General features: G+C 39.4%; 1 long non-coding RNA gene across 1 annotated transcript; it reads left to right on the forward strand.

Annotated features, from left to right (window-relative positions):
* The first annotated feature begins 2,787 nt into the window (after positions 1–2,787).
* LOC148837820 (uncharacterized) lies at positions 2,788–4,833 on the forward strand. Its single transcript, XR_016090877.1, has 5 exons — positions 2,788–2,960; positions 3,157–3,213; positions 3,377–3,466; positions 3,631–3,751; positions 4,232–4,833. It is a non-coding gene; the product is annotated as an uncharacterized LOC148837820 (long non-coding RNA).
* Positions 4,834–5,697: the final 864 nt, after the last annotated feature.

The following is a 5,697-nucleotide window of genomic DNA, read 5'->3' on the forward strand; positions in this document are numbered from 1 at the left end:
CAAGCATGTGAAATGCGAACTACTTTATTTCAACAGTAGGTTTTCAAACACAGAAACATCGCAGTACACACATGTTACAGACTCCCGTTTGCAATCAACAATTAAATGTTGGTGCGGAAAATTAGTTCGGTACATGTAACTACCACCCCAACATTGCTTAGGAACTTTGAGGCGTCTGAAAAAGCATTCATAATGCCCTTCCGCTCCCCATGTCTAAAACCATGCGAACCGCATTGAGTGATTCGATCTAGCAGAGCAAAAAAATTTGCCTGTATAATCAGCGGGATGGTGTTACCACAGGTTCTGTGCAAAACATTTTGGAATACACACTGCAGAAGCCACCAGGCTTCCATTTCTGATCTGAAACATCAGATCCGCAATAATTTCACTCATGTTCTTAACATACACATCTATCTCTTTAACAAATTTAAGGACATTGTCTTGTTTCTCGTACACGTATAGTGTAGAAATCACCAACCCAGGACGACGATGTGACACTCGAACAAACTCTTTATTTCACCTGTAAATCCGAACCCGTTAGTTCCTACAATTACTATAACCTGTGACCCCGAGTAACCGTTATTCCCGCTCAGCCCTCCACCAATCAACATGCAGTTTCACTGCTGACACACACAAATATTACAGACATAAGCATTTGACTCTTTGTTTTTCATATCAAGCTTTGTAGAAAGAAGTGTGTAAAGCACTCTTTGTAAGAATTCAGACGTATACATTCGAAATTCTTCATTCTTCAGACCATGGCACACCCGGGTCTGTAAAACAGAGTGAAAGCTCTATTCACATGGCGTGTATTTCACATTTTACATAGATCTTTTTTTTTGCATCTGTAAAAATAAGAATAATGTTTCTTTTGCAATGCATCAAAAGTCACGTCTACTAATTTTTCATCTAGCTGTTCAAGTATGGAGCGTACATGCTCGTATGCTGAGCGGTCGTCAATTATGTTTTTCAGCAAGTGTTTTATGCTCCGCTCAGTGTCATTTGTAATGGTGTACGAAGCCAGACACCTGGCGCTGTACAGAACAGCCGATAAAATTCGGGCTAAACCGAGAGACTTATAAGTTTCTAACGCGGCAAATGTCACATCTTCAAACCCATCTGTGTAGCCGACAGCCAGGCATGTGTGACCCCGTTGACTGGGGTGGTCAATCAAACAGGCCGGGCATTCATCAACCAGGACCCCTTTTAAACAGTGTTTGAAGATGCAATAAACTACTGCTTTCACAATCTGGGCCATAACATCTGGCTCATTAGGGACATTGTTAGCTAAACCTGGTTGAGCATCATCATTATTAACATTTTCACGAACACACAAGCATAGACACGAAACATTCAAGTGCGATGGTAATCTGAAGATTGATGCGTCGACCTCTTCGTTATTCTATTAAAGGAAAAAGAAAAGGAAGGCTTAACAAAATAAATAGACAAGCTTTGTACCTAAAATATCTATCATTTAACACCTCTTTTGAGTTAGGGTTTTTCGTTAATATTTACCATTTGTAGCGACGTTTCATCACCACTCCCTGGTGGTTCAACACCAGATTCCCCCTCCGAACTCACACAACAGCCACTGTCACACGTCGCAGAGGGCGGGGTCGGGTTTTGCTAAAAAGAAGACCAAGTGTTAAAATGACATACACTAAGCGCCGATTGAAACAACAATTCCACGATCAGAAAAAATACTTTAGCAGCCTACCTCTTCACTTTGTAGAGCAGAGGAACCCGATGTTTCTCCACACAAAAAAGCCATCTCCGAAGCTTCCAACACTGGGATGGTGTCTGACAGCTCCAGGGACACCCCTGTCAAGCCGGGGCGTTTAAGAATATGAACCCATTGTGTAACCACGCCTACATACAGTAACTCAAGACATTTTTCAATTGGTTGTGGTGGTTTAGAACGACCAGCCGCATCTCCTCACCCCCCCCAAAGCCACATGTGTTTTATCAAGAGCGAAAAAGTATTCACTTATCAACTTATAAGTTTTTAAGTCTTTAAACTTTAAAAGTATTAACACACAACACAAACACAAATTATGTGTTTGCCCAGAAAATATTTTTTTTTCATAGAAACTTTTTAACACGCGTGGATTGGCAGAGACAATGTATGGTTTTATCTGGCAAACACGTGCGCACCCCATCCGGAGTCCTGGGGGAGGTATGTGGCTGGTCAGCGGGGGTGGGGGGCGCTAAAATTGACCTCATAGCCAAAGTTCATAAAATTTTTTAATTTTAAGTGGGTACAATTAACAGTGACAATAAATGGACGGATATAGGAGTCATAGTTTTTCTTTTGTTTTAAATGCTGTTTTGTATATACATTTTAGGTTTATATTAATGTAAAGTTTTCTAATTTATAATCACCACATGTATTTTACACAAAATGTAAATGTTCTTAACTCTGCATTGCGAAAAAATAAAACCTCAAAACGTTAAGGATGGTTTGTGAACACGTCGCTATAAAGAATAGATACATTTTCTTATAGCAATACCGTTAATAAAAAAACATTTTTCTTAATAATATTCTTAGAGGTCTGTTGCCGAATCAATCACAGACACCAGGGCACATTTTTGCCACGTTTTAACACCTATGAAATTTAGACAGACACAGATGTATGTCTTAAAATAATATAGATTTTAACATTATAACGGTCTAAAACGTTTTCTAAAAATGTTTCTTAAAATAATTTCTACAGCCCTACACGTGCACACCCCATGATACCTAAGGTTAAAGGATTTAGGAGGGGGGGGGGAAACATGTGGGAAACGTGTTTCTTAGAAGAGGATGTTTATCGGGGGGTGGGTCTTTCAGTCTCGCGTTATCGACTAACTTGTCAGAATGGATCACACTGATCAAATTCAACAGTCTGAAGACACTTTATTTTCTGACTTAACACTACTCGATTTGATAGACGAAGACGACGATTTCCAACATTTCTCAGGTATGTATATATGTCTTATTGTGAGATAAAATTACAATGTCACGGTGCATGTCTCATGTAGACGTGGTGTTAGCTATAGATGCAAAACGTTGTATAATATTTGTATATTATGCAATATTGAATTATTATAATGGAATTACAAGGGAGTTGTTAAGTAATGTGGTAGTGACTGCGCGTATCCATTCTTTTCCATTAGATGGAAGGAAAACAACAGCTGTCAAACGACCAGTTACGGCTATACACAGCAACGCCAGTGAGTAATTACGACAATGTTTTGAAAAACGCTTTACGGCCATGTCCGTCTTAAAGACACACAGCCACTTTCTCCACATCAATACACTCGTGTGTCTATTTCACAGACGCTGGTGAGGGAACGATTCATTACACGTTTAAAAAACCTCGTTTGTGCTTTACAGTACCCCCTCAAAACCTTGTGGAGACTCAGGCAGATGTTCACGTTATTCCAGAGGGTGCGGAGCATATTACCAGATCGCTTGTGAGAAAAGGTCAGTATAAGTTAAGAATTGTCTGTGTCGTGTTATAAAACATTCTTTTAACATACACATTTAAAGGTGTCTATAACTAATGAATAAAAATTCCCACCGTTTTCTATTTTGGTAATTTGGGGTGTTGAGGTCTCTCTCTAATGGTATTTTCCCTCTCCGTGCAGAACCTGAACCTTCAAAAAATAAACCACGAAGGACCACGAAGACGTTAACCGATACAGCAAACTCAAAACGTTTCAAATCAGCAACCAAAAGTTAATATAATTTAAGCGTGGTCAAGATGTGGTATGAACAACTTTTTGCAACAGTTACTTCTTTTGTTAGAATGTTAATTCGTTGAAAGATCCTACTTCATGTAGTTTTCTGTTTTGGGGTATTAAAAAGTCTTATTTTTAAAACTGCTTAGCCTTTAAGACTTCATATTTAAAGTTAAAAATGACTGGTCGGCGTCTTGTGTCTATATGCTGTTAACCTAATCGCTTTCTAGTGGCGCAATCACTGTCTCAAAGGAAACCAGTGTAACAACATCAACATGGCCGGGTAGCTTGTTCCATTCTCTCACAACCCTTTGTGTAAAGAAGAGCCACATGTGTGGCATTTTTATTCTAGTTAACATAGTTTTCTGATTTTGACCGTTTAGATTGCATTGGTTGGTTTGTTAAAAAGTCTTTTATTTTATTTTTATCCTAGTTAGCGTAGTTTTCTGATTTTGAGATATGGTGCATTGGCGTGGTATTAAAAAGTCTTTTATTTTTATTCACACAGCAGCTGTATTGACAAGCGGTGAAAAAAATGTGGAGGAAACGTTGGGCCCTAAGGTGGTGACAGCATCGAAGACGGCCGTTAATATGCTGACCAAATCCAAACGTGTCAAGCCTTTGGAGAGAAATAATAACGCAATTAAAGACTTGGCGTTTTGTGATGCTCTAGATTCATTGCGGTATATTACACAGTTACTATCAACGGTGAGCACTAATGAGGTGGATAAAAAGCGAGATTTAGAGCATCTAAGAGCGGCTTTAGCAAGTGTACATTCCGTGTTTCCAAAACCAATCCAGGTTTACCCTGCTAGCCTCTTAGATGTACTTTCTAAAGAGGATGGTGCTCTAAACTCAGGATTTCATAACCTGATAATGCTATTTCATGGTTCACTGGCGAAGATCCCCAGTGATAAATGACTAAACATGCGGTCTAAAAAGTGTTTAAAAGACCGACCTCTTGCCAACATCAAGCATTTGTACGTTAATAAAAGAATTAAACTGGCAAAAGCATGTTTGTTGAGACGTAAAAGATTCAGAGAGAGGCATCAGATTTCCCAAGGGCATCCCAAACCACACAATGAGAATGCATTGGTGGAAAATAATTTAGCGGTCCTTGGTGCCGTAGCAGAACAGGATGGAGGTAACTTTGAAAACCAAGAACCGGTTGTGATGAACGATGTGAATCAGGTTGGTGACGGTGTCGGTGCGAATAGAGACCCCTTCGTTTTCCTGGAGCGTATACGTAGTTATAACCGGTCTTATAATAATTTTAGAGCAACAGAGCACTATGAAGAATTTCGTTTTGTTAATCTTGACAGAATAGCATCGTATGTACAGGCTATAGACGCTGTACATGGTGCAGTCCAGAGAATATTGGATGAACTTTCTCCAAACATAATGGTGAATGATTTTGTAAAGCTGCGTTTGTCTTCGGGTGGTTTTAACAAACCCTTGTTCTCACTCAGAAGATGCCCCGGAGAATTATATGCTGCCAATTTTTTAAACCACATCTCAGACCTCTTACAGAGCCACAGAGAAGTTCTCACCGATGACAGCCTCCGATAAGTGGTGACGATAGTTAGGAATATGCAGGGGGGTGCCTGCAGAAGATTTAAATCCGTTCTGTACAGCAGGGTAATTGCACGGAAAAAAGCGCTCCTTATCGACTTACATTACACGGGGGGTAATCTGTGTTTTGTCGGGAGTGTGTACGGTTTGTTAAATGAAGGTTGAACCGATAGGGAAATGTTACAGGGCACTAAACGAATGTTTTCCAGAGAATCGGAAAATTAGTTTGTCAGACATTACAGCTTTTGAAAAACATTTAAAGGTGGTCATTAAAATTTTGTACCACTATCAGGGTGATTGGAAATATTTTACAACGGGTCCCACACGGCCAAATTCTAAAATACTTTTTGTTTTACTGCATGAAGAGCATTTTTACAGGGTTTTAAATATTAAAGCTTTTGT

The sequence above is a fragment of the Atractosteus spatula genome, chromosome 3 (assembly GCF_055471065.1).
Source record: "Atractosteus spatula isolate fAtrSpa1 chromosome 3, fAtrSpa1.hap1, whole genome shotgun sequence".
NCBI lineage: Eukaryota > Metazoa > Chordata > Actinopteri > Semionotiformes > Lepisosteidae > Atractosteus > Atractosteus spatula.